The 10345-nt window shown below is 40.7% G+C and overlaps 3 non-coding genes across 3 annotated transcripts; all 3 read left to right on the forward strand.

The window, feature by feature from the left end:
• Positions 1–6893: 6893 nt before the first annotated feature.
• TRNAK-UUU (transfer RNA lysine (anticodon UUU)) lies at positions 6894–6966 on the forward strand. The gene has a single exon. It is a non-coding gene; the product is annotated as a tRNA-Lys (tRNA).
• Positions 6967–8977: 2011 nt separating this feature from the next.
• On the forward strand, positions 8978–9050 carry TRNAK-UUU (transfer RNA lysine (anticodon UUU)). Its single transcript has one exon. It is a non-coding gene; the product is annotated as a tRNA-Lys (tRNA).
• Positions 9051–10017: 967 nt separating this feature from the next.
• Positions 10018–10090, forward strand: TRNAK-UUU (transfer RNA lysine (anticodon UUU)). The gene has a single exon. It is a non-coding gene; the product is annotated as a tRNA-Lys (tRNA).
• The last annotated feature ends 255 nt before the right edge of the window (positions 10091–10345 follow it).

A 10345-nucleotide genomic window follows, 5' to 3' on the forward strand; every position in this document is an offset into this window, starting at 1 on the left:
GGCCTATGAGGCTGAAGATGATATGACACTAACCGGTATTGGTGCCACTGGTCAAACAGGCGCGGAGTCTAATGTACCCCTGGTGTTCACCAGGGACCCCCGCAAGGAGGTTTGGACTTCGCAGCAGAGAGCACGCAGGTCGCGGTCCTGTTAGCCAGTTACCAGTGTAGCGTAGAGAGGTTAGACGGTTCCGGGTCACAGCAATCAGGAATATCAGGTACAAAAGGGTAATCCAAAGAATAGTCGCCAAGCCGAAGTCACAGTACAGAATGGGTCACACAGAAGAGTAGAATGGTCGCCAAGCTGGGGTCACAACAGGTAATCAGGAATCAGAATACTCAGGAGTATGGAGGAATAGGGAAGCCAGGAACACTGGTGGTGAACCTGTTACTCTGGCACTCTAATGGCGCCAAAGGCAGGTTTAAATAGAGCCCAAACAGAAGTGATTGGTGGAGAGCGGAGGCGGAATCTGCAGCAGCGTCCCGTTGCCTAGCAACGGAACTGAGGCCAGGGCGCATGCGTCCGCAATCCGGAAGTCCGTGGCGGCCGCCGGGGAGATCAGACGTTCGTTCCCCGTCTGACAGGGAATCAGCGGGGACGGCGTCTGACAAGCAGGAGGGGGTGGTCAACGGTGTCAAAGGCCGCTGAGAGGTCGAGGAGAATCAGGAGGGAGTAGTGGCCCATGGCTTTAGCCGAGAGGAGATCATTCGTAACTTGAGCCAGGGCAGTTTCAGTGGAATGGAGGGGGCGGAAGCCTGATTGGAGAGGGTCAAGGAGGGAGTGTTCAGAGAGGTAGGTGGAGAGACGGTTGCAGACAAGTCTCTCGAGTATTTTGGAGGCAAAGGGGAGAAGGGAAATGGGGCGGTAATTAGAGAGTGAGGTGGGGTCAAGGTTGGGTTTCTTGAGAATGGGTGAGACGAGAGCATGTTTAAAGGCGGAGGGGAAGATGCCGGTGGAGAGGGACAGGTTAAAGAGGTGAGCGAGGTGGGAGCAGGTGCCGGCGGAGAGGGAGCGAAGAAGGTGAGAAGGGATAGGGTCCTGGGGGCAGGTTGAAGGGGGGGAAGAAGAAATGAGAGAGTGGACTTCCTCTCCCGAGGTAGGGCGGAAGGAGAGAAGGAGTTGGTGGCTGGGGGAGAGGGGGGGGAGAGTGGAGGGGCGAGGATGGGCGAGAGGGGGGAGGCGGAAGGGTTGGTGGAGGAAGAGATTTCAAGTCTAATGGCCGCAATTTTAGAGGAGAAAAAGGAGGCGAAGTCAGTGGCAGAGAGGGGGGAAGGGAGGGGGGGAGGTGGTGGAGACAGGAGAGTGTTAAAGGTGGCGAAGAGGCGGCGGGGGTTGAAGGACTGGAAGGAGATGAGGGATTTAAAGAAGGATTGCTTAGCGAGCGAGAGGGCAGAGCTGTAGGAGGAGAGGATAAACTTGAAGTGGAAGAAATCAGCCAGGGAGCGAGATTTTCTCCAGTGGCGTTCGTCAGTGTGAGAGCATTTTTGGAGGAGTGCAAAGCAGCAGATATCCATGATATCTGCTGCGATGCACCTTTAATAAATTTGCGGCGGGCACATCGGGACCTGATTTCCATGGTAAGTGCAGGATAGTGCACTACCGTGATTTCTTAAATATGGCCCTATGCAAGATTAAAAACACATTTAACTAGGTCATTGTGTGTCATAAAAGGTCCGCACCAATTAAAGAATTTTCTAGATCAAACCATTCTCTGTAGTTGTAGCCCAAAGTAAGCATAAGGTATGTGATAAACAGATTAATGTCCAAGATGTACTAGGGACCCAAAGTCCAATTATTAATGCCCCCTGAGCCTGTGACCAGATTTTACAATCTATATATAGCCAAATCCAATAAAAAAAGATAAGTAATGGTTATACTGGAGTAAGCATTGCTCATTTCTACAAAGTTCAATGTTTAAGACTCACCACATGCTGTGCCCGGTCTCTGTGTAGTAATAAACAGAGCCAGTTGTTTCCCCTTAAATGTACTGTTGGAGCAGGATCTGATGGAAAAGTCACCCTTGGTAGTATTACCTGGTTGCCTGGTCCTCTCTTGCCCCTTATCTGCCCTGGGTTTTCTCGGTTGCCAATGGAGTGTATAGTACCTGTCCTGATACCATAGATACTCGCCACGGCATCTCCAGCTGTTAGGGACATTAGGCAACTTGGGCATGCACATTCGCTGCTAAGAACGAATAAATGAGATAGTAGTAGTGAGTTGTTCTGGCAGATCTTTGCATATAACCGGATGCGACTCAATTATGTTTGTCTTAGTAACCTACGCGTTTCGCCCATTAGGGCTTATTCAGGGTATTGTTGGAAAAGAAGGGAACGCCTACTCTTATAAAGCTTTAGTGGACTGATTAGGTCCGTTAATTGGTTGAGATGTCCCATACAGGAGACGGCAGATCAAGTTTCAGCTAATTAGCATAATACAAGGCATTGGTTTACAGCCATTGGAATATCCTTCAGTTGAGGTATCTAGAGTTCAACAGCATTTCTCCGGTAATATCCACAATTTAGGGTTACATAATACTGAAGCCAAAACCTCAAAATGGAGTACTGGTTATGTCCTTCTTTCAGAAGGATAAAATGTAGATCCTAAAAGTCTCTTGTGGTGACATGCATACATTCATTAAACAGTTTAAGATGAAATCTAATCACCAAGTATCTTCCGGGAAGGTTTGTCCCTTATTTCAACATTACAAAATGTTTTAATTCTGCTTGTGAGTTATATGTGTACAAACAGATAACAAAAACACGATAATAAAATTATATGTTCATTTTCTTTTCTGTAGCAGAAACATAAAGAAAAGTGTTTAAATCAAAATCTAGATTTAAACTATTTGGTGACAGAGTCTTCAAATTAAAAATCCACTTTGCTTCCTCATGTGATATCAGTTTAATAAAGTCCACACTTCTCCATGACCTATTAACTTTGCTTATACCGATAAAACTCAAATGAGAAGGGTCATGGGCATAAAAATTAAGAAGATGGTCAGGGACGCTGTGTGTTTCCAACTTTTTTCTTATATTTCTATGGTGTTCCTGAATCTTGCTTCTCAGTTTTCTAATTGTCCTCTAATTGTCATGGCCAAAAGTTTTGAGAATGACACAAATATTTTTTTTCACAAAGTCTGCTGCCTCATTTTTTATCATGGCAATGTGTGTATACTCCAGAATGTCATGAAGAGTGATCAGAGGGATTACAATTAATTTCAAAGTCCCTCTTTCCCATGACATTGAACTTTATCCCAAAAACAACATTTCCACTGCATTTCAGCCCTGCCACAAAAAGACCAGCTGACATTAGGTCAGTGATTATCTCATTAACATAGGTAAGAGTGTTGAAGAGGACAAGGCTGGAGATCACTCTGTCATGCTGATTGAGTTAGAATAACAGACTGAAAGCTTTAAAAGGAAGGTGGTGCTTGAAATCATTGCTCTTCCTCTGTCACCGAAGGTTTCCTGCAAGGAAACACGTGCAGTCAGCATTGCTTTGCACAAAAAGAGCTTCACAGGCATGGATATTGCTGCTAGTAAGATTGTACCTAAATCAACCATTTATCGGATCATGAAGAACTTCAAGGAGAGAGGTTCAATAGTTGTGAAGAAGGCTTCATGGTGCTCAAAAATGTCCAGCAAGCACCAGGACTCCTAAAGTTGATTCAGCTGCGGGATCGAGGCACCACCAGTGCAGAGCTTGCTCAGGAATGGCAGCAGGCAGGTGTGTGTGCATCTGCACGCACAGTGAGGTAAAGACTTTTGGAGGATTGCCTGGTGTCAAGAAGGCCAGCCAAGAAGCCACTTCTCTCCAGGAAAAACATCAGGGACAGACTGATATTCTGCAAAAGGTACAGAGATTGGACTGCTGAGGACTGGGGTAAAGTCATTTTCTCTGATGAATCCCTTTTCAGATTGTTTGGGGCATCTGGAAAAACGCTTCTCTGAAGAATGAAAGGTGAGCGCTACCATCAATCCTGTGTCATGCCAACAGTAAAGCATCTTGAGACCATTCATGTGTGGGGTTGTTTCTCAGCCAAGGGAGTGGGCTCACTCACAATTTTGCCTAAGTACACAGCCATGAATAAAGAATGGTACCAAAACATCCTCCAAGAACAACTTCTCCAAACCATCCATGAACAGTTTGGAGATGAACAATGCCTTTTCCAGCATGATGGAGCACCTTGCCATAAGGCAAAAGTGATAACTAAATGGCTCAGGTATAAAAAAAACAACAACGAAATTTTGGGTCCATGGCCAGGAAACTCTCAAGATCTTAATCCCATTGAGAACTTGTGGTCAATCCTCAAGAGGCAGGTGGGCAAACAAAAACCCACAATTCTGAAAAACTCCAAGCAATGATTAAGCAAGAATGAGTGACCATCAGTATGTGGCCCAGAAGTTGATTGACAGACATGCCAGGGCAAATTGCAGAGGTCTTCAAAAAGAAGAGTCAACACTGTATATATTGACTCTTTGCATAAACTTAATGTAATTGTCAATAAAAGCCTTTGACACTTATGAAATGCTTCAAATTTTACTTAAGTATACCATAGCATCATCTGGCAAAAAGGTCTAAAAACACTGAAGCAGGAAACTTTGTGAAAACCAATACTTGTGTAATTCTCAAAACTTTTGACCATGACTGTACTGCTTGTCGAGGGCCACTCCAATAAATAGCCCTGTCGTATCGCAAGACAGCTTGTTCTTTATTGTGTATGTCTCTCCTGTAACGTTGATTTAAATTTTCTTATTGGTCTGGTGTCTCTACAGTTGCTCGTTTTACAAGTGGTGCATCGATTGCAATAATAAAAGCCATTTATAATTTAATTTAATCAGGATATTTTCTTTTCTTTTTCCACTATACTTGGTGGTATAGTACTCTTTACTAATCGATTCCTCAAATTGTCACCCTTTTTATAAATGATTTTTGGTTTGGGGTTGAGAATGTTCCTAAGTTTGTCATCTCCCAGGAGGACCTCCCAATGTTTTTTAATGATCCCTTCCATCCTATGGGAAGTCTTGCTGTATCTTGTAATGAATGGAATATCGACTGAATCCTTTTTACTTGTTTCTGTATCTCCTATAAAGGTTAGTTAATATAAAGGTAATGAAACTAACCTGAAGTAAAAGTGTTATTTAAGATCGTAATGAATTGATTTTATATTTACGAGACACATTGACACACACCTGGTCAAAATTAACAGATCCAAATGAACAGATGGTTTTAACTGGCCGCAATAGCGGTTTTTAAATCAGTAATTATAGAGGCATACTTGATAGGCTACTACTGTTGTCATTTATGTTTTTAAAACTATATATACTGTGAGATGAGAGCACAACCATACCACTGATGAAGTTCCATTAGAGAAACACGTAGGGTGGTTGTCTCTCACAGTTTTATGAAGTAGTTGTTTGTAATCTGCTACTATAAGGTTCCCTCTTATCCATGTTATGCCAACAACAGTGTTCAGAAAATAGAGACTTTTTGATCCGGATTCAGAGTTGCCTCTTCTACAGATAAGCGCTTGAATATTTTACCCAATGTAAAGGTTTTAATTTGTATTTTCTACTAAAAATTACATGTTGGATTTTACACATGTGCAACCGTTTTCCTGGTCTGTTTGCAATGTAAAGACATTGATGCTGGTTTCTCGATCCAGGGCCTTATTTACAGTTGGACGCAAATCCTTCTGTTCAACGCAAAAAGCAGTTTTGGCCAAAGATCCGTCTCAGTTTGCACTCCGGCTGAGAAGGATCTTCTGGTTGTACTTCTCTGCGCTTAGAGAGGTGGTACAGGGGAGGTAGTGGGCGAGTCTAGCAATATAAAGGCATGATCACGCTCTTTACATGCTATTTTGACCTGAAAGCAGCCTCAAATTGGTCTCAAGGAGACGTCTCTTTTGCGGATGCTTTCAGTTGATGTAAGAGAACTTGATGTATTACAAAACAAAGTAAATAAAAATATTTTTTTTTAAAAAAAGTATGCACCCCCTCCCAAACAGCATAACCAACCCTTGTGCTGTTGGGGGGGAGAACATTTTTATTATTTTTTTACATTATTATTTTTTATTTAAATATATGCTTTACAGGGTGCTGTGCATGATACACTTGCAGACGTGTTTGTGCAATTTGCACAGTATCTGAGCCATACAGATCTAAAGATCTAAGATTTATATTGTGTAAATTACGGGATGCAATTCACACTTACGATTTCAGTGTAAATTGCGTCCGACTCTACATGAGGGGGGCAAAGGATAGAGAGGAGTTGAGAATGACACCCAGTGGACTTGGGGAACAGATGAGATAGTTAGTGAGAAAATTAGTGCAGGATGAGGGAAGTATTGACACTGAAGAAAGTCCTTTCCAAGGCACACAGAAATCACCATCAGGTAAATATAATATTGTGAGGAAAATAACCCTTAGCTGGGCCGCCGGATGTTCTCCGTGGGATTCACCGCACTTGGGAAGACCAGAGAGTATCCAAAATAAAGCTTAATTATGACAGCACAATACAATAAGTCGTTCACAAGGTGCAGGGTAACTGGTAGAGTGTACCCTCCTGCAGGTTGTTGCAGTCAGCACTCCAAAATAACAATCTCAGTATCCTTCAGAGTCTTATCCTCCTGCAGAATTACTGCTACCATTTAGCATGACAGTTTCTATATCGCTCTGCCTGGGATGCTATCTCACACAGACAATATCCTTGTAGGGTTATTCCAGTGGCACCACGATGCCTGGCGCAGAGTACTTTGTGCTAGTGCTCTTTTTTCATTGTGAGACCTTCCAGCAAAGCCTTTCGGCTCACAATTTACAGAACATTGGCCACGATTAAATTGGCATTGGTTACAGAACTGCCCATTTTCCAGATGAGTACAAGATAAAAAGAGAGCCTGGATAGCTCAGTCGGTAGAGCATCAGACTTTTAATCTGAGGGTCCAGGGTTCAAGTCCCTGTTCAGGCGGTTTATGCCTTTTAAACGATGGCAATCTATATTCTCTGTGCCATGCAAAACGTACGCTGTGAATGATTTCCGCTATAAAAGTGAAAAAGGTCATTATCATCATTTCTCAAATTGTTGATAAGGAAACAAGTGATTGTGCAGTAAATAGCCATATTATTTGGACAAAAAGACCAGAAACTCCACGCATAACGCAAGATAATTTATTGATTTAGCTGATGAACTTCTCTTCACATTTTACAAATTCACAGTATGACTGGATAATAATGCCATTACACAAGCATGACATTAGTGTACATCTGTAAATTAAGTGTACAGATGAAATTGAGTCTTGAATGGTATGAATACTTATAGTGTACTAAGATCTCTATGATCAACCAAGGTGAAATAAACTTTTTTTTTTTATCGCAAGTGGATTTATTGATTTAGTTGGTCAACTTCTCTTACCATTTCACAAATTCACAGTATAATTACACTACACTCTCATATACTGATAAAAGCTGGACATTAGTGAACATCTGTAAGAGCAAGTCAGGTCAGTCCAATCCAAATACATAATTTCCTGGAAACTTGAGATGCTATGTGGGACTTAAAGTGGTGCAGCATCTAAACAAAATGCTATGAGGCAAATACTACTTGTAGATTCAATTCTAAGTATATTAAGGTTAGACATTTTACCTCATTTCCTATCTAACCCAACTTCATCCCAATTTGTTAGCAACATAGTAATTAAATTAGACAGCTAACAAATTAATCCCCAAGCAGTATAGTTGAAATTGAATCTTGAAGGGCATTAATACTTACAGTTTGGTGGGATCCAAATGTTCAACCAAGGGACAATCAAAGCTTTTTGCATCCTGAGACATTCCAAACAAGCCTTTCGGCTCACACTTTACAGAACATTGGCCACGATTAAATTGGCATTGGTTACAGAACTGGCCATTTTCCAGATGAGTACAAGATAAAAAGAGAGCCTGCATAGCTCAGTCGGTAGAGCATCAGACATTTAATCTGAGTGTCCAGGGTTTAAGTCCCTGTTCAGGCAGTGCATGCCTTTTAAACGATTGCAATCTATATTCTCTGTGCCATGCAAAACGTATACTGTGAATGATTTCCGCGATAAAAGTGAAAAAGGTCATTATCATCATTTCTCAAATTGTTGATGAGGAAACAAGTGATTCTGCAGTAAATAGCCATATTATTTGAACAAAAATACAAGAAACTCCACGCATAACGCAAGATAATTTATTGATTTAGCTGATGAACTTCTCTTCACATTTTACAAATTCACAGTATGACTGGATTATAATGCCATTACACAAGCATGACATTAGTGTACATCTGTAAATTAAGTGTACAGATGAAATTGAGTCTTGAAGGGTATGAATACTTATAGTGTACTAAGATCTCTATGATCAACCAAGGTGAAATAAACTTTTTTTTTTATCGCAAGTGGATTTATTGACTTAGTTGGTCAACTTCTCTTACTATTTCACAATTTCACAGTATGATTACATTACACTGTCTTGTACTGATAAAAGCTGGACATTAGTGAACATCTGTAAGTGCAAGTCAGGTCAGTCCAATCCAAATACATAATTTCCTAGAAACTTGAGATGCTATGTGGGACTTAAAGTGGTGAAGCATCTAAATAAAATGCTACTAGGCAAATATTACTTGTAGATTAAATTCTAAGTATATTAAGGTTAGACATTTCACCTCATTTCCTATCTAACCCAACTTCATCCCAATTTGTTAGCAACATAGTAATTAAATTAGACAGCAAACAAATTAATCCCCCAAGCAGTATAGTTGAAAATGAATCTTGAAGGGCATTGATACTTACAGTTTGGTGGGATCTAAATGTTCAACCAAGGGACAATCAAAGCTTTTTGCATCCTGTGACCTTCCAACCAAGCCTTTCGGCTCACACTTTACAGAACATTGGCCACGATTAAATTGGCATTGGTTACAGAACTGCCAATTTTCCAGATGAGTACACGATAAAAAGAGAGCCTGGATAGCTCAGTCGGTAGAGCATCAGACTTTTAATCTGAGGGTCCAGGGTTCAAGTCCCTGTTCAGGCAGTGTATGCCTTTTAAATGATGCCAATCAATATTCTCTGTGCCATGCAAAACGTATACTGTGAATGATTTCCGTGATAAAAGTGAAAAATGTCATTCTCACAATTTCTCAAATTGTTGATAAGGAAACAAGTGATTCTGCAGTAAATAGCGATATTATTTGGACAAAAATACCAGAAACTCTACGCATAATGCAAGATAATTTATTGATTTAGCTGATGAACTTCTCTTCACCTTTTACAAATTCACAGTATGACTGGATTATAATCCCATTACACAAGCATGACATTAGTGTACATCTGTAAATTAGGTGTACAGATGAAATTGAGTCTTGAAGGGTATGAATTCTTATAGTGTACTAAGATCTTTATGATCAACCAAGGTGAAATAAACTTTTTTTTTATCGCAAGTGGATTTATTGATTTAGTTGGTCAACTTCTCTTACCATTTCACAAATTCACAGTATAATTACACTACACTCTCATATACTGATAAAAGCTGGACATTAGTGAACATCTGTAAGAGCAAGTCAGGTCAGTCCAATCCAAATACATAATTTCCTGGAAACTTGAGATGCTATGTGGGACTTAAAGTGGTGCAGCATCTAAACAAAATGCTATGAGGCAAATACTACTTGTAGATTCAATTCTAAGTATATTAAGGTTAGACATTTTACCTCATTTTCTATCTAACCCAACTTCATCCCAATTTGTTAGCAACATAGTAATTAAATTAGACAGCTAACAAATTAATCCCCAAGCAGTATAGTTGAAATTGAATCTTGAAGGGCATTAATACTTACAGTTTGGTGGGATCCAAATGTTCAACCAAGGGACAATCAAAGCTTTTTGCATCCTGAGACATTCCAACCAAGCCTTTCGGCTCACACTTTACAGAACATTGGCCACGATTAAATTGGCATTGGTTACAGAACTGGCCATTTTCCAGATGAGTACAAGATAAAAAGAGAGCCTGGATAGCTCAGTCGGTAGAGCATCAGACTTTTAATCTGAGGGTCCAGGGTTCAAGTCCCTGTTCAGGCAGTGTATGCCTTTTAAATGATGCCAATCAATATTCTCTGTGCCATGCAAAACGTATACTGTGAATGATTTCCGTGATAAAAGTGAAAAATGTCATTCTCACAATTTCTCAAATTGTTGATAAGGAAACAAGTGATTGTGCAGTAAATAGCCATATTATTTGGACAAAAAGACCAGAAACTCCACGCATAACGCAAGATAATTTATTGATTTAGCTGATGAACTTCTCTTCACATTTTACAAATTCACAGTATGACT

This window comes from Mixophyes fleayi, chromosome 1 (genome assembly GCF_038048845.1).
Source record: "Mixophyes fleayi isolate aMixFle1 chromosome 1, aMixFle1.hap1, whole genome shotgun sequence".
NCBI lineage: Eukaryota > Metazoa > Chordata > Amphibia > Anura > Limnodynastidae > Mixophyes > Mixophyes fleayi.